At 55.4% G+C, this 19085-nt stretch overlaps 1 protein-coding gene across 11 annotated transcripts in view; it reads right to left on the reverse strand.

The window, feature by feature from the left end:
• The window catches only part of ACOT7 (acyl-CoA thioesterase 7), a 105695-nt gene that overhangs the window by 78607 nt on the left and 8003 nt on the right, over positions 1-19085 (reverse strand). For 2 of the 11 annotated variants that reach the window (XR_013623883.1, XM_078780650.1), the window contains exon 1: positions 690-725. The exons of 4 other annotated variants lie outside the window; for them this stretch is intronic. The gene's annotated coding sequence lies outside the window, so the exon portion shown is untranslated. Of the gene's footprint in view, positions 1-689; positions 770-19085 lie in introns of those variants that run through there. 5 more of the 11 variants (XM_078780655.1, XM_078780654.1, XM_078780651.1 and 2 more) reach the window with 4 other exon arrangements.

Raw genomic sequence — 19085 nt, forward strand, 5'->3', positions numbered from 1 at the left:
ACACACCACCTCCCCACCCACCACACACACCACCCCCACACCACACACACACACACCACCCCCACCACCACACACACACACACCACCACCACCACCACACAGACACACACACACCACCCCCCACCACACACACACCACCCCCACCACCACCACACACACACACACACCACCCCCACCACCACCACCACCACACACACACACCACCCCCACCACCACCACCACACACACACACACCACCCCCACCACACACACACACGGAAAGGGGGCAGTGACAGGGAGTGAAGAGGTGCACCGCAGACAGGTGAGCAGCAATCATGTAGGAAGGAAAAATAAATTTTCTCGTCTTTGAGGGGGGGGGGGGGGAGGGGGGGGGGGGCGCAGTGAGGTGGAGGTTACATGGACAATTATTACGATATTAACGGGTTATAACGTAATGCAAATCACGACGAAGGAAGTTTAATACGATTGTCAGAAATAGAGCACGACGCGGTGAAGTTTCCATGTGAGGAATAAGGGCAACCGGCTCATGGTCAAATTAACGATCCATTGAATGGAGTCTGAGAAGTGTAAATGTCGATTGAGTAAATAACGATTCACTTATCGTTCCACACAATCGCTTATAAATCACATTGTAAACATCGATAACCGAAGAAAAACAATTTTTTTGAGAAAGAAATATACAATGTCACCAGTTAATCCGCAAGCACCGTCCACACCTCCGTCCGAAGCGCAGAATGTGTGCTACCTACGTCACTTCCTGTATGTAACGCTCGCGCGGCATGACGTCATTCGGAACTCGCCAGATTGCAAAACTCAACGAAAGTTCATGTGCACGTCCAATTACCATTTAAACGACACTATTTGCTGTCTCGGTCATCCTCTCCCGGTCGTTTCGATGCGTAAATTCGAGTTATTTTTCACAATGTCGAACTTTGCAAGTCATTTAATTAACGACAGACATATATTATTTATAATAAAGCGCGGCGTTACGCGCGCTGCTTGTCAGCAAGGAGGAAGCGGACAAGCGGTAACATATAAACGTCTTTATTGTAAGAGCTCACTGTAACACTGTACTGCTCCGGGCTGGGCCTGGGCGCCCGGTGTATATCATGAGGCCACGCCTACCCCTGGTGCGTGGCCACCGCCCACTTGGTGCGCGGAATGATGTCACCACGCCAGTGGGCTTTTGTGTCCGCCACACGCGCCCCCCCCCAGAATTCCCGCGCACCTGGAGGGCCAGTTTGCGGGGCAGACGAATGACCCGGCCGAAGCGCCCCCTGGCGATCGGCGGCGTCCGGGGTGCAGGGATGCCAGGTGGGATGCCCCTGGCTGCCCCTGGGATGGGTGCAGAACCGGGGGGCGGCGTGGCGGCGGGGCTGGGCGGTGCCGGGGGTCCGCCCGCAGGAGGGCGGCCCCGACGTGGGGGTCGGGCCACTGGCGGTGGATGGTCCACATCGAGGTGGGCCGGCTTGAGGCGGTCTACCGAAACGCGGTCAGGAGTACCGCTGATGTCCAGGGTGAAGTGCTTCGCCCCGGTCTCCAGCACGCGGAAAGGCCCGTCGTACGGGGGCCGCAGTGGTGTCCGATGGGCATCGTGGCAGACGAAGACGTACTCCGCCGTGCGAAGCTCCGGGGCGACGTGCGTCGGTGGGTGCCCGTGGCATGCCGTTGGCACCGGGGCGAACCTCTGGGCGGTCTCTTGCAGAGCGGAGCGCTGCTGTGCCGCGGACCATGGTGCCGTGGAGTCGGGGAGGAACTCGCCCGGCACCCGCAGCGGTTGCCCGAAGACCAACTCCGCCGCGGATGCGCGCAGGTCCTCCTTGGGCGCCGTCCGGAGGCCCAGCAGGACCCAGGGGAGCCTGTCGACCCAGCCGCCGTCGCGGAGGGTGGCCCGGAGCGCGGCCTTCAATGAGTGGTGAAATCGCTCACACAGGCCGTTAGCCTGGGGGTGGTAGGCCGTGGTTCGGTGCAGCCGGACCCCGAGCCCCTGCGCAACCGCCCCCCAGAGCTCCGAGGTGAACTGGGGGCCACGGTCGGATGAGATGTCTGAGGGGGCGCCGAACCGGGCGACCCAGGTGGCGATGAAAGCCTGCGCGACATCGGCCGCCGTTGTCGACGCCAAGGGCACGGCCTCCGGCCACCGGGTGGTGCGGTCCACCATGGTGAGGACGTAGGTGAAACCCCGCGAGGGGGGCAGAGGTCCCACCAGGTCCACGTGGACGTGGTCAAACCGGCGTTCCGGCACCGTGAACGGGGCCAACGGGGCCTGGGTGTGCCGGTGCACCTTGGCGCGCTGGCACGCGAGGCACGTCCTGGCCCAGCCGCGGACGGCCTTCCGGAGGCCATGCCAGACGAACTTGTCGGCGATCAGCCTTTGGGAGGCCCTCGCGCCCGGGTGGGACAGGCCGTGGATGGCGTCAAACACCTGGCGCTGCCAGCCCGTGGGCACGATGGGGCGAGGACGCCCGAGGGAGACGTCGCACAAGAGGGCCGCGCCCGCGCCGTCGAACGGCACCTCGGTGATGCGGAGGCCCGTGACGGCGGTCCGCAAGGCCTGGACGTCGGGGTCAGCGGCCTGGTCCGCTGCCATCCGGGCATAGTCGATGCCGAGGTGGACTGCGTGGGCGACGGCCCGGGAAAGGCAATCCGCCACCGGGTTGTCCTTCCCCGTGACGTGATGGATGTCCGTCGTGTACTCGGACATGGCCGAGAGGTGACGCTGCTGCCGGGCCGACCACGGCTCGGTGACCTTGCCCATCGCGAAGATCAGCGGCTTGTGGTCGACGAAGGCAGTGAACGCACGGCCCTCGAGCAGATGGCGGAAGTGCCTGACCGCCAAGTGAAGTCCGAGCAACTCGCGGTCGAAGGTACTGTAACGGCGTTCGGGCGGGCGAAGCTGCCGGCTAAAGAACGCCAGCGGTTGCCAAGCTCCACGCACCCATTGCTCGTGCACCGCGCCCACCGCGTAGTCCGAGGCATCGGTGGTGAGGGCGATCGGTGCATCGGGCGCCGGGTGCGCGAGCATGGTGGCGTTAGCCAAGGCGAGCTTCGCGCCCGTGAACGCCGTGTCCATCTGCTCGGTCCAGGTAACGTCGCCTTTGCCCGGCTTACCTCGGAGAGCTTCGTGCAGGGGGCGCAGGAGCTGGGCGATACGGGGCAGGAACCGATGGTAAAAGTTCACCATGCCCAGGAACTCCTGCAGCCCTCTGATCGTGTGGGGGCGCGGAAACCCCTTCACCGCCTCCACCTTGGCCAGCAGGGGGACGGCTCCGTGCCTGGTGACACGGTGCCCCAGAAAATCGATTGTGGCGGCGCCGAACCGGCACTTTGCGGGGTTCACAATCAGGCCATGCTGGCCCAGGCGTTCGAAGAGCGTGCGGAGGTGGCGTAGGTGCTCTTCGCGGGACGCGCTGGCGACGAGGATATCGTCCAGGTAGACAGACAAAATCCAAGTCGCGCAGGACGCTGTCCATCAGTCGCTGGAACGCCTGAGCCGCATTCTTCAGACCGAAGGGCATGCGCAGGAACTCGAAGAGTCCGAATGGCGTGATGACCGCCGTCTTCGGGACGTCCTCCGGCCTGACGGGGACCTGATGGTAGCCGCGTATGAGGTCCACCTTCGAGAAGAAGGACATGCCCGCCAAACGGGCGGAAAAGTCCTGAATGTGGGGGACGGGGTAGCGGTCGGGAGTCGTGGCGTCATTGAGACGGCGATAGTCCCCGCACGGTCGCCATCCCCCGCCGGGCTTCGGCACGATGTGCAGCGGCGACGCCCAAGCGCTCTCTGAGCGCCACACGATGCCGAGTCGCTCCAGGGTAGCGAACGCCGCTTTTGCCACCGCCAGCTTCGTCGGCTCGAGGCGGCATGCCCGGGCGTAGACCGGTGGCCTGACGGTGGGGATGTGATGGGCCACCCCGTGCTTGACGGCCCCCGCCGAGAAGGTGGGCCGCGTGAGGGCCGGGAAGCCGGCGAGGAGGCGGGTGAATGCGTCCGCTGCCGGAAGCGTACAGACCAACGTGGCTGAACCGAACCGTTCGGCAAGCCGCTTGGCAAGCCGCTCGTTGAGCTGGGCAACGCACAAGCGAGCGAGCTGAACGTCTCGGCCTGGACAAGACGTCTGCGCTTGACGTCGACCAGGAGCCCATTAGCGCACAGGAAGTCCGCGCCAAGCAGTGCCATGGGCACGTCGGCGGTGACGAACGTCCATCGGAAAACCTGCCCTCCAAACCGCAGAGAGAGGCAGCGTTTTCCGTACGTACGGATGGGCGTCCCGTTCGCGGCAAGCAGCGCGGGGCCCCCACCCGCGGCGTGCTTGTCTGACGTGCCGGCGGGAATGACACTCACCTGCGCTCCCGTGTCGCACAGGTAACGGCGCCCGGAGAAGGTGTCCGTTATGAACAGCAGGCTGCTCGAACGGCCGGCGCTCATCGCCACTATTGAGCGCCGGCCCGGGCGTTTCCCGACCCGTTGAAGGAGCACGGCGGATGACACCGCCGAGCTTCGTGGCCGAACTTGGCGTGGAACCAGCACCAGGTGGTGGAGCTGGAGGAGCGCGGCTGGCTCCGCCAGGCCGGTGTAGTTGGCGGGTTTCCCCGCGGTGGCGGTTTTCGCCGCGGCGGTGGGCGGGGCGTGGCGGCGTTCACGAGGTGCGTATCAGCATGCTGCGTATGCTGTAGAAGCTGATGCTGTGGAACATGCTGCTGAACATCAGCCTCGAGGGCCGTGACGGCCGCGCCGACTCTCGCCCGCGTGTCCGAAGCGGCGAAGTACCTGTCCACCTCGGCTGCCAATGCTCGGGGTTCCGTTAGCCCGGTCCCGGCCAACGCGAGGCGAACCTGCGCTGGAAGTTGGCGCCGGAAAAGCGCCCGGAATAGCGAACCGGGGGCTTCGTCGCCCAACAGTGATAGCATATGGTCCATTCGGACCGACGGGCGCATCTCACCGAGCTCGGGGAGATCCAGGAGGCGGTCGGCCCGTGCGTCGTCCGTGAGGCCGAACGTGGCTAGGAGTAGCCGCTTGAGTGCCTCGTACTTGTGGCCGTCCGGTGGGTGGCGAAGGACGGACACAACTCACGCGGCCGTGCCGGGCCCGAGGGAGGCGACGACGTGGCAATAGCGCGTGTCATCGCCGGTGATGCGCCGAAGCTGAAATTGGGCTTCGGCCTGGACGAACCAGACTTCGGCCTGAGCCTCCCAAAATTCCGGAAGTTTGACGAAGTTGGCCATGGCAATGGCGTCGCGTGTGGAAGGATCGCTCCGGCAGATCCAACGTCGAGGGTCACCAGTAAAGCGCGGCGTTACGCGTGCTGCTTGTGAGCAAGGAGGAAGCGGACAAGCGGTAACATATAAACGTCTTTATTGTAAGAGCTCACTGTAACACTGTACTGCTCCGGGCTGGGCGCCCGGTGTATATCATGAGGCCACGCCTACCCCTGGTGCGTGGCCACCGCCCACTTGGTGCGCGGAATGATGTCACCACGCCAGTGGGCTTTTGTGTCCGCCACAATAATGCATATCAATTATCATGTTGGTGTGTAATAGACTATTGTATCAATATTATAACGCACCTGGCCTTCGATTCTTGATAATAATGAAGTTAAAGCAGAAATAGATTTGCTATTAATAATTAATTATTGACCTTAATATTCGGACTTCTTCCTCTTCCGTGGGCTAAACATGACGAAAACAGCTCAAAAGAAAGTACCAAAAAAATTGACGATTTTTACGCAAACTTAACCGTTTGACCTTAAAATAAAAACAATAGGCTTCAGTGACGCAATATGCAAATCATGCTCAAATTTCAAGTCAATCAAATGAAAATTGACCATTTTGTGACCTTGACCTTTGACCTTTTAAACTCAAATCAATCGGATTCCAGCATTTATTGGCGATCCAATTCAATGACCCAATATGGAAATTCTAAAAAATTCCACGTCAATTGGATGAAAAATGACGATTTGATGTGATGTCATCTTTTGACCTTTTGACGAAACTATTAATTTGTCTACTCCACATTTTCACAATAAAGCTTTGTTGAAAATTTGATGACAAAAGCTCAAATGGTAAAAAAAACAAAACAGTTACGGCCTGGACAGGCACACACACACACACACACACACACACACACACACACACACACACACACACACACACACACACACACATAAGTGATTGCAAAACCCTGTCTCTTTCTGCGCGGGGGATGAGCTAATAAATACAACTTACACAACGGTTATGTCCGAAGACTCACGAATAGCCACAATTACCTGAATCAAGGAGGTTTATTCTCGTTTAACCACAGTCTCTCCAACGCGCATGCGCAGAGCACTCCATAGCACACACCATATCATCAACTTGGGCACAAAACAAGCAGAGCGATTCTGAAACATGCATAAGACACAGCAACTAAACTGTCCCCTTTTTAACTTCAGCAAATACATAGATTAATAATTAGCGGTCTTGGTACTCACAATTAGCAGTCACTTGGTCTTGGTATATATATATATATATATATATATATATATATATATATATATATATATATATATATATATATATCAGTCACTATGCGACCTTCATATCATCAGTGGAGAACCGCCAGCAAGGTGTCCCATACAGCTGCTGCTGCACCTTGCTGGGAGCGATACGCACCACGCGGTGACGTTATCTCTGGTATCCACTCATCATATGGAGTCGACCTGGTTGCGCTCATTAGGTTGGAGAACCAGATTACAGATACCATTATATATATATATATATATATAATTATATATATATATATATATATATATATATATATATATATATATATATATATATATATATATATACAGTATATACATATTATATATAACTGTAAGAAATCGTAGAAACTCCAAAGTACGAGCAGGGCGTCTCATTTGTATTGAATAAATAATCGTTAGATTAAATAAGACGCGGACGTAGCTTCAGGACGTCGATCTTTAATTGTCGACAAGCTTTCGACCAACAAAGGTCTTCTTCTGAGTCAGCCCCAAGTTCAACGGAAGTTCGGTCTTCTTGAACTTGGGGCTGACTCAGAAGAAGACCTTTGTTGGTCGAAAGCTTGTCGACAATTAAAGATCGACGTCCTGAAGCTACGTCCGCGTCTTATTTAATCTAACGATTACATTAAAGTGCGGCGTTACGCGCGCTGCTTGTGAGCAAGGAGGAAGCGGACAAGCGGTAACATATAAACGTCTTTATTGTAAGACTACACTGTAACACTCCTCCTCCGGGCTGGTCGCCCGGTGTATATCATGAGGCCACGCCTACCCCTCGGGCGTGGCCACCGCCCACTTGGTGCGTGGAATGATGTCACCACGCCAGTGGGCTTTTGTGTCCGCCACACGCGCCCCCCCCAGAATTCCCGCGCACCTGGAGGGCCAGTTTGCGGGGCAGACGAATGACCCGGCCGAAGCGCCCCCCTGGCGATCGGCGGCGTCCGGGGTGCAGGGATACCAGGTGGGATGCCCCTGGCTGCCCCTGGGATGGGTGCAGGACCGGGGGGCGCCGTGGCGGCGGGGGCTGGGCGGTGCCGGGGGGTCCGCCCGCAGGAGGGCGGCCCCCGACGTGGGGGTCGGGCCACTGGCGGTGGATGGTCCACATCGAGGTGGGCCGGCTTGAGGCGGTCTACCGAAACGCGGTCAGGAGTACCGCCGATGTCCAGGGTGAAGTGCTTCGCCCCGGTCTCCAGCACGCGGAAAGGCCCGTCGTACGGGGGCCGCAGTGGTGTCCGATGGGCATCGTGGCGGACGAAGACGTACTCCGCCGTGCGAAGCTCCGGGGCGACGTGCGTCGGTGGGTGCCCGTGGCATGCCGTTGGCACCGGGGCGAACCTCTGGGCGGTCTCTTGCAGAGCGGAGCGCTGCTGTGCCGCGGACCATGGTGCCGTGGAGTCGGGGAGGAACTCGCCCGGCACCCGCAGCGGTTGCCCGAAGACCAACTCCGCCGCGGATGCGCGCAGGTCCTCCTTGGGCGCCGTCCGGAGGCCCAGCAGGACCCAGGGGAGCCTGTCGACCCAGCCGCCGTCGCGGAGGGTGGCCCGGAGCGCGGCCTTCAATGAGCGGTGAAATCGCTCACACAGGCAGTTAGCCTGGGGGTGGTAGGCCGTGGTTCGGTGCAGCCGGACCCCGAGCCCCTGCGCAACCGCCCCCCAGAGCTCCGAGGTGAACTGGGGGCCGCGGTCGGATGAGATGTCTGAGGGGGCGCCGAACCGGGCGACCCAGGTGGCGATGAAAGCCTGCGCGACATCGGCCGCCGTTGTCGACGCCAAGGGCACGGCCTCCGGCCACCGGGTGGTGCGGTCCACCATGGTGAGGACGTAGGTGAAACCCCGCGAGGGGGGCAGAGGTCCCACCAGGTCCACGTGGACGTGGTCAAACCGGCGTTCCGGCACCGTGAACGGGGCCAACGGGGCCTGGGTGTGCCGGTGCACCTTGGCGCGCTGGCACGCGAGGCACGTCCTGGCCCAGCCGCGGACGGCCTTCCGGAGGCCATGCCAGACGAACTTGTCGGCGATCAGCCTTTGGGAGGCCCTCGCGCCCGGGTGGGACAGGCCGTGGATGGCGTCAAACACCTGGCGCTGCCAGCCCGCGGGCACAATGGGGCGAGGACGCCCGAGGGAGACGTCGCACAAGAGGGCCGCGCCCGCGCCGTCGAACGGCACCTCGGTGACGCGGAGGCCCGTGACGGCGGTCCGCAAGGCCTGGACGTCGGGGTCAGCGGCCTGGTCCGCTGCCATCCGGGCATAGTCGATGCCGAGGTGGACTGCGTGGGCGACGGCCCGGGAAAGGCAATCCGCCACCGGGTTGTCCTTCCCCGCGACATGCTGGATGTCCGTCGTGTACTCGGACACGGCCGAGAGGTGACGCTGCTGCCGGGCCGACCACAGCTCGGTGACCTTGCCCATCGCGAAGATCAGCGGCTTGTGGTCGACGAAGGCAGTGAACGCCCGGCCCTCGAGCAGATGGCGGAAGTGCCTGACCGCCAAGTGAAGTCCGAGCAACTCGCGGTCGAAGGTACTGTAACGGCGTTCGGGCGGGCGAAGCTGCCGGCTAAAGAACGCCAGCGGTTGCCAAGCTCCACGCACCCATTGCTCGTGCACCGCGCCCACCGCGTAGTCCGAGGCATCGGTGGTGAGGGCGATCGGTGCATCGGGCGCCGGGTGCGCGAGCATGGTGGCGTTAGCCAAGGCGAGCTTCGCGCCCGTGAACGCCGTGTCCATCTGCTCGGTCCAGGTAACGTCGCCTTTGCCCGGCTTACCTCGGAGAGCTTCGTGCAGGGGGCGCAGGAGCTGGGCGATACGGGGCAGGAACCGATGGTAAAAGTTCACCATGCCCAGGAACTCCTGCAGCCCTCTGATCGTGCGGGGGCGCGGAAACCCCTTCACCGCCTCCACCTTGGCCGGCAGGGGGACGGCGCCGTGCCTGGTGACACGGTGCCCCAGAAAATCGATTGTGGCGGCGCCGAACCGGCACTTTGCGGGGTTCACAATCAGGCCATGCTGGCCCAGGCGTTCGAAGAGCGTGCGGAGGTGGCGTAGGTGCTCTTCGCGGGACGCGCTGGCGACGAGGATATCGTCCAGGTAGACGTAGACAAAATCCAAGTCGCGCAGGACGCTGTCCATCAGTCGCTGGAACGCCTGAGCCGCATTCTTCAGACCGAAGGGCATGCGCAGGAACTCGAAGAGTCCGAATGGCGTGATGACCGCCGTCTTCGGGACGTCCTCCGGCCTGACGGGGACCTGATGGTAGCCGCGTATGAGGTCCACCTTCTAGAAGAAGGACCTGCCCGCCAAACGGGCGGAAAAGTCCTGAATGTGGGGGACGGGGTAGCGGTCGGGAGTCGTGGCGTCATTGAGACGGCGATAGTCCCCGCACGGTCGCCATCCCCCGCCGGGCTTCGGCACGATGTGCAGCGGCGACGCCCAAGCGCTCTCTGAGCGCCGAACGATGCCGAGTCGCTCCAGGGTAGCGAACGCCGCTTTTGCCACCGCCAGCTTCGTCGGCTCGAGGCGGCGTGCCCGGGCGTAGACCGGTGGCCCGACGGTGGGGATGTGATGGGCCACCCCGTGCTTGACGGCCCCCGCCGAGAAGGTGGGCCGCGTGAGGGCCGGGAAGCCGGCGAGGAGGCGGGTGAATGCGTCCGCTGCCGGAAGCGTACAGACCAACGTGGCCGGAACCGAATCGTTCGGCAAGCCGCTTGGCAAGCCGCTCGTTGAGCTGGGCAACGCACACGCGAGCGAGCTGAACGTCTCGGCCTGGACAAGCCGTCTGCGCTTGACGTCGACCAGGAGCCCATTAGCGCACAGGAAGTCCGCGCCAAGCAGTGCCATGGGCACGTCGGCGGTGACGAACGTCCATCGGAAAACCTGCCCTCCAAACCGCAGAGAGAGGCAGCGTTTTCCGTACGTACGGATGGGCGTCCCGTTCGCGGCAAGCAGCGCGGGGCCCCCACCCGCGGCGTGCTTGTCTGACGTGCCGGCGGGAATGACACTCACCTGCGCTCCCGTGTCGCACAGGTAACGGCGCCCGGAGAAGGTGTCCGTTATGAACAGCAGGCTGCTCGAACGGCCGGCGCTCATCGCCACAATTGAGCGCCGGCCCGGGCATTTCCCGACCCGTTGAAGGAGCACGGCGGATGACACCGCCGAGCTTCGTGGCCGAACTTGGCGTGGAACCAGCACCAGGTGGTGGAGCTGGAGGAGCGCGGCTGGCTCCGCCAGGCCGGTGGAGTCGACGGGTTTCCCCGCGGTGGCGGTTTTCGCCGCGGCGGTGGGCGAGGCGTGGCGGCGTTCACGAGGTGCGTATCAGCATGCTGCTGAACTTCAGCGTGCTGTAGAAGATGATGCTGTGGAACATCAGCGTCGAAGGCCGTGACGGCCACGCCAACGCTCGCCCGCGTGTCCGAAGCGGCGAAGTACTTGTCCGCCTCGGCCGCCAATGCTCGGGGTTCCGTTAGCCCGGTCCCGGCCAACGCGAGGCGAACCTGCGCTGGAAGTTGGCGACGGAAAAGCGCCCGGAATAGCGAACCGGGGGCTTCGTCGCCCAACAGTGACAGCATATGGTCCATTCGGACCGACGGGCGCGTCTCACCGAGCTCGGGGAGATCCAGGAGGCGGTCGGCCCGTGCGTCGTCCGTGAGGCTGAACGTGGCTAGGAGTAGCCGCTTGAGTGCCTCGTACTTGTGGCCGTCTGGTGGGTGGCGAAGGACGGACACAACTCGAGCGGCCGTGCCGGGCCCGAGGGAGGCGACGACGTGGCAGTAGCGCGTGTCATCGCCGGTGAGTTGCCGAAGCTGAAATTGGGCTTCGGCCTGGACGAACCAGACTTCGGCCTGAGCCTCCCAAAATTCCGGAAGTTTGACGAAGGCGGCCATGGCGATGGCGTCGCGTGTGGAAGGATCGCTCCGGCAGATCCAACGTCGAGGGTCACCAGTAAAGTGCGGCGTTACGCGCGCTGCTTGTGAGCAAGGAGGAAGCGGACAAGCGGTAACATATAAACGTCTTTATTGTAAGACTACACTGTAACACTCCTCCTCCGGGCTGGTCGCCCGGTGTATATCATGAGGCCACGCCTACCCCTCGGGCGTGGCCACCGCCCACTTGGTGCGTGGAATGATGTCACCACGCCAGTGGGCTTTTGTGTCCGCCACAACATATTATATATATATATATATATATATATATATATATATATATATATATATATATATATATATATATATATATATATATATATGTATGTATATATATATATATAATATATATATATATATATATATATATATATATATATATATATATATATATATATATATATTGTTGCGGTTTTGAGATTGTAAATATGACATCATTAAAGGTTAAAGGTTTTCCCCCCATAGTTAGTCCACAAGCAACACGTAGGCCCACTTAGAGTATTAGTTATGTCAAAGTATGTGTAAGAGTAGGCCATTTCCCTAGTAATATCTGCATTGTGTAAAGAAATGAGCTTAGGTCTTTTCATCTTTGCGCCACCCCCCAATTCCATCATGGGCATAATAGATCCCGCGCCCCATTTGGCATCCCTCAAGTTTGTTACGCTTTGGCTACCCGCAATTTGTTACGCTTTGGCTGCCAGCAGCATTCGCTGCCCTTTGTTGGCTCGAAACTAGCCAAGTGACACGAGGTAGGCCTGAAAAAAGGGAGTAGCGCGGGGTCGGGGTGTGGCAGAGTCGAGGAGCACATCAGAGGCGGTGATGGTAAGGGCTCCCAGCCAACCAGGGCTCGGAGGGCATTGCATGATAGGGCGTGGTAAGGGCGCATCTGGCAAGTTCCAGAGGGTTCCAAGGGCGTGGCAATAAAACCCTTTGCGCGAGGCCCCCACCTCAGTTATGAGAAGGGAGAGGCAGGCGCTCGAGTCTTGGAGTTGAGTTATGAGGAGGGAGAGGTGCTTGAACAGAGTTGAGTTGAGAAGGGAGAGGCGCTTGTGAGAACTTGTGCAAGAGAACTGTATTCAGAGAACCGGCGTGCACACGACAGTTTCGGGGAATTGAAGAGCGCATTGTGAGTGCATATTGAACTATTCGCTAATTACGTACGCGGCCGCAGCCGCCAGTGTAACCGCCTGAGCCCAGCCTACCATTCACCCCGTGTTATCCCATGTGCGAAAATGACACGCGTAGAGCTCCTGGCCGCTGTATTCATCTTCTTCGCGGGGCGAGTTGGGGACCGGAGAGCGAGCTGCCTGGACGCCATCCCTGGACGTGCTGATTTTCGTCTGCAATCCCCGTGTGAGTGTCTGTGTGTGAACGGGCCCGTTTGTCCAGGGATAAGTTAAGACTGTGATTAAGACTGCACTGTGTTTTCTTCTTCTGATTATTGTACAAAGTGTAAATAAATTCTGTTCTTCCTTTCTTTCAAATTCGACCGTTTCTGTGATTTCCATCATTGGGTAAGAGTGGCATGATTAAGAACCGCTTGGATCGGGTTTAGTCATTGATAACGGCTCGGGTCATGGGTTCGCTACCGCTCGGCGTATCCACCAACACCCGTGATTCGGGCAAGGCTTATTTCCTTGTTTCCGGGCGGCACGAGTACTTAGGTATCAGTGATTAGTCCTACGACCCTACTTCGCGCTGTCCGGGAGGGACGACATAGGTCCAAGGTCCTGTCGGCTAGTCAAAGACAAGGGCACTAATCTCCCCTTGGTAAGGGGAAAAGGCCGGCACTGAGATCCACAACAATATATATATATATATACAACAACAGCAACAGGCATTTTAAGGCCATTTTCCCTGCTAGAGCGGGAGTTAGCCTTGCGGTCCCCATGACAATCTTCTACATTTTGCCCTATTTTCTGCATCTCCCATTGTTAACCCCCTTGCCAGCATTTCTTATTCGACCATCTTTAGCCAAGTCTTTCTCGGTCTTTCCCGTCCTCTACTTCCTTCTACATTCATTTACATCACTCTTCTCAACCAGTCACTTTCATCCTTCCTCAACACATGACCAAACCATCTCAAACTGTTTCTCTTCACAGCATCCATCACAGGCTCCATTCCCATCATCTTTCGCAATTCATCATTTGTCTTCCTCTCTCTCAACGATACTCCGCACATCCACCGAACTATTCGCATTTGCACCCTTTCCAGCCTTCGTTGCTGCTCTACGTTCATTACCCATGTCTCGCTCCCATAAATCATAACACTTCTCACACATTCAGCATACACCTTTCCCTTCAGCTTCAACGACACTCCCCTCCTCGTCAGCACGCCATTCAGTTCCCGAAACTTCTTCCATGCACATTTCACTCCAGCAACCATTGCCGAGTCTGATCCACCTTCTCCATTCAGCATGTCTCCGAGGTAACAAAATGTTTTCACACCTTCCAGCTTCACGCCGTCTCCAAGATCCAACTCAACATTTCCTCCATCTGCAGCTCCCTCTGTGCACACCTTACACTTCAATGTAGCTGCCACACTGGTCAATGACCCTCTCAAACCACTAAATTTTTGATGAACCCACTCAACACACATTGTACATTGAATGGAATTCACTCCGACACCCTTCCTGCACACAGCACAGGGCCACTTCTCAGTTCTTTCCACCTCACCACATGCTTTACCACTTGCCATCACCTTCGTTTTTCTGATATTCACCTTCAGACCTTTTGTCTCCATACATTCCTTCCACTTTTTCATCTTCTCCTTCAGTCCATCCACACTTTCTGCAATCAACACCAGTTCCAGGGGTCGAAATTATCGACGGCGTCGACGGCAAAAGCCAGCGTGCCCAAGCTATTTGCCATGCTGCCCCCGAACTTTTCATGATCACTACGGCAGAGAATTGCAGTGCCCTTTTTCTTCAGTTGCTGCTGTGCCATTTTTGTCAATAAAGCATAATAATAGAGACCAAAGTATGAATAAAGTAATGATGAAAACAACAAGCTGACTTCGTCGGCTTTCGTTTTCTCAGTGCATGTCGGAACATTAGCGTAGTAAGCATATACATTGTCTAGGCTACCTCGTTTCCCGTTCTCTTACTGAATACAGAATGTTGCAGTCCTACTATCGTCCTTGAGTATGGGAAACGAGGTTCAAGGGCATCCCATAATTTCTATTGGCCCCGCCGACGACCATTCGTCATCCCATACGTCATCCAGCATCATCAATGAAACGCAAAGCATTATGGGCTACTATGAGCGCATAAATTACAGCGTGGCTATTATTGCCGATGTTTGCACACCCACGTCGTTGCCTACCAACCGTGTTGTATTAGCGGGGGTAATACTCATGGTTGGGACGGCCTCCCGATTGCTTCCGTCCCGACTATAGGTATGTTACACCCTCCGTACACCCTCCGGGACCCTCCGTATGCTTTTTGACGACCTGGGCTCTGGTGAGAGAGAAGATACAACTGCAACGGTGTGTGCCACCATGAAGGGGCGCATCAAAGACTTGAAAACCCATAAATTTGCATTGTATCTGGCAGTGTATCAGAACTTGTTGCAAGAACTTTCAGTTCTGTCGAATAGATTCCAGGCAGAGGACATCCCCATCACCTCTGTGAGAGCCAGTGTTGAGGTTGCTGCTCTTGCCCTGAAGGCACAACTGGAAACTCCAGGCACTCATGTACAGAAGTTTGAGAGGGAAGTGCAGGAAGCCAACACTGACTCTGACACTGAGGATGGGGACAATCAGACCAAGAGGCTGAAGTACAGGGATCTGGAGCTTTATGGTCCTAGAGTACCATCTGTTGAGGAGTTTCAGGCTGGACCCTTGAAAACTGTAGTTGACAAAGTGATTGATTGTTTGGACAAGAGATTTAACGAGTTCTATGAGAATGAGGTCCTGATTGCGTTTGAGGTGTTTGACCCCAGCAACATGCCAAAGGGCAAGGACACCCTTGCTGCCTATGGCAATGCCAAAGTCACTTACCTTAGCAATCACTTTCAGCAAATCATTGAAAGAAATGGTTGTGATCCAAGTGAAATACAAAGAGAATGGCTGTCCTTGAAGCTTGACATCAGCAGAAATCATGGAGAGGAGTCCAATTTCCTAGGTCTATGGACGACCATTCTGACAGAAAAGGGCCACAAATACCCTAATATACTTCATCTTGTGCAGATCTGCCTTGTGTGCCCAGTGGCCACATCACATGTAGAGAGGCAGTTCTCAGCAGTGAAGCGTATTCTTGGGGATTGGAGGCTAAAACTGGGGTTGGGTATGCAGGAACACCTTCTGCGCATCAGCACAGAAGGGCCCGACCCCGACGACTTTGATCCTACACGTAGCGTTGCCAGGTGGCATTCTATGAGTGCATTTGGACGTAGGCCTGATACAACACCCCTCTCCCCCAAGGGTGATTGAATTGTAATCATGTATACCTGACAAGACTGAGTGAGTATTGAGTAAAGATGATGTGTGATGATGATGATGAAAAAAGTTCAACTCTGTCAAACAAAAGTTAAACTTTGTTACATGGACATGATGACAATGCAGTTCTGACTGAGTTGAGTTGAGTTTTGAGAGAAATCAAATCTGAAACTGTTATTGAGATTCAAATTCTAAAAATTCATTATTAAAAAGTTTAAGTTGATTTACTTGTTCTGTCAAACAAAGGTTAAACTTTGTTACATGGCCATGATGACAATGCAGTTCTGAGTTGAGTTGAGTTTTCTGAAACTGTTTATATTCTAAAAATACATTATTAAAAAGTTTAAGTTGATTTACTTGTTCTGTCAGTAACATTTCCCTGCCTGTTTAAGTTACCGACACACTTTGCCTTTGTGCCCACAAGAATAATTCTAGATTGCCTTGGTGCCCCCCAAACCCAAAAGAAAATGCCTTGGGACCCCAAAAAATTTGAAGTCATCAAAGGCAAACATTGCTGTTCCCTCCCTACAGAGTAATTCGACCCCTGCAGATCATCTGCATACAACAACTCCCACGGTAAACCCTCCTTTACGTTCCGAGCCAGCACCTCAATCACAGCTACATAGTAGTGGACTTAATACCGACCCCTGATGCACTCCCACCTTCACCTCAAACTCACCACTGTTCCCATCCTTCGTCCTTACAGCTGTGCACGCTCTTTTGTACATTGCCATCACTACTCTGATCAACCATTCCTCCACTCCTAACTTCCTCAATGCCCATGTCACTACTTCACGCGGAACCCTATCGAATGCTTTCTCCAGATCAACAAACCCAAGAAACAACTTCTTCCACTTCTCCATGTACTTCTCCTGCAATTGCCTCACAATAAAGAGCGCGTCTGTCATTCCTCTTCCTGGCATAAATCCAAACTGCATTTCATCAATCTTCACTTTCTTCCTTATCCTCCTCTCCAACACCCTTTCCAATACCTTCATTCCATGCTCCAATAACTTTATCGCTTGATACAAGCCACACTCCAGAGGGTCACCTTTCCCCTTGTGTAGAGGGGCGAGGGTACTCAATTCCCAATCCACTGGAATGCGGCCTTCTTTCACCACCAGATTGCAGATCTCTGTCATTCTCTTCACACCCTAATTTCCCGCTGCCTTCAACATATCTCCCACAACTCCCGTCGGCCCTCCCGCTTTTCTACTCTTCATTGCTTTTATCGCTTCCTCAACTTCCTTCTCCGTTATCTTCTCTGCCGGTCCTAAAACTGGGTTACTCTCGATGTTGCCATCCCATTCATTCTCTGCATTCAACAGTATTTCCATATATATTTTCCATCTTCCTTTAATTCCATCTGGGTCCACAACAATTTGTCCCACTTCATCCTTCAAGCAACTCACCCCCATCACCTCACACCTCTCTTTCGCTATCTGCTTTGCAATCCTGAATACCGCTCTCTGACCCTCTTCCAAATCCAAGCGTTCTCCAAACATTTTCCTACATGCCTCCTGCGCCTTTGCTACCTCTTTCTTTGCAGCCTTCTTGGCTGCCTTATAACTTTCATGCTCTGCCTTTTCTGCCCCCATACCCTTCGCCTTCTGCCACTCCTTGAACTTCTTCGTCTTCTCATCAATCTTCTTTCCAACTTCATCATCCCACCACCATGTTTCCGAGTGCCTCGGGCGTCCTTTTGTCCATCCACATACCTCACCAACCGCTCCCAACAGACTAACTTTCATTGACATCCAACCACTTTCAAGCTCAACCACATCATCCTCTACCATACTTCGCCTCTCTTTTAATGTCTCCCTCACTGTCACCTCTTTCAACCTCCACACCTTCATTCTCGGTTGGTACTTCACCCGCCGAGCTTTCCTCGCACCTTTCACCCTTATGTCGCAGACAACCAAGTGGTGCTGTGAAACAGCCTCCTCCCCCGGGATCACCTTTGTGTCCCTTCGGTGCCACCTATCTCGCCTACGCACCAGCAGGTAATCAACGGTTGTCATCGACCTACCTGACGTGTATGTAACAAGCTTATTATCCTCTTTCTGGAAATGAGTTTTACAAATCAACAAATCAGCTCCATCAGCAAACTCCAAAATCATTTCGCCTTCTCCATTTCTCATACCATATCCATAACCCCCATGAACTCCCTCAAAACCGTCCATACTCCTTCCCACATGTCCATTTAGGTCTCCTCCTACCACAACAACTTCCTCATCTTTCACGTTTTCCATCAGCTTCTCTATCGCACACCAGAACTTGTCCTTCTCTTCATCGCTCCGACCAACCTGCGGAGCATATCCCGAGATGACGTTCACCAAGAGCTTTCCAATCATCATTTTCACCATCAACCTTTCACTCACTCTAGTCACACTCACCACACTGTCTACAAACTCCTCAGAAAACAGGACACCAACACCATTCACACCTTCCGGGCACCCTTGCCACACAAACTTGTATTTCTGTCCCTGCCTACCCTTCACCATTCTCACACCACTTCCCTCCCATCTCGTCTCCTGCACACAACATATGTCCACTCTTCTTCTGACCAATACTTCCACCACTTCTCCTGATCTCTGTGTCATTGTCCCTACATTCCATGTCCCAAACCTCGGAAACCGATCTTCACTTCGGGCATCAGACGTTTCGTCGTCATAAATGGAATGATTTCCACCCTAGCTTCGATCGGGTTCCCCACCTTGAGTTTTGACGAGAGGGAGTGGGGTCCCCCACGGGACTGTCCCCATCGGGCTGTACCCTGCCCATATGTAGTTGTAATTGTCATGGTTCTCTTTTTGAGGCAATGTTTTTATGGCCGGATGCCCTTCCTGACGCCAACCCTCTTAGTCGCCTCTTACGACACGCAGGGATACCGTGTACCTATTCTAAACTGGGGTACACACCGGGTATATATATACATATATATATATATATATATATATATATATATATATATATATATATATATATATATATATATATATATATATATATATATATATTGTTACAGACGCGGGTTTGGATGTTAGTTTACCGAGCGGTTTGGTATGACTGCGTCTGCACAGTTTACCCGATTCCACTCGAACGTTGGCCGAATCGCGCTATGCTAAATCAATGAAGGAAAGGACACAACGGCTGGGATTAAATGACACGACACCAGGGGTACAGTTCTCAAGACCTCCGGAGGAGGATAT

This window comes from Myxine glutinosa, chromosome 6 (genome assembly GCF_964187855.1).
Source record: "Myxine glutinosa chromosome 6, kmMyxGlut1.1, whole genome shotgun sequence".
Classification (NCBI taxonomy): Eukaryota; Metazoa; Chordata; class Myxini; order Myxiniformes; family Myxinidae; genus Myxine; species Myxine glutinosa.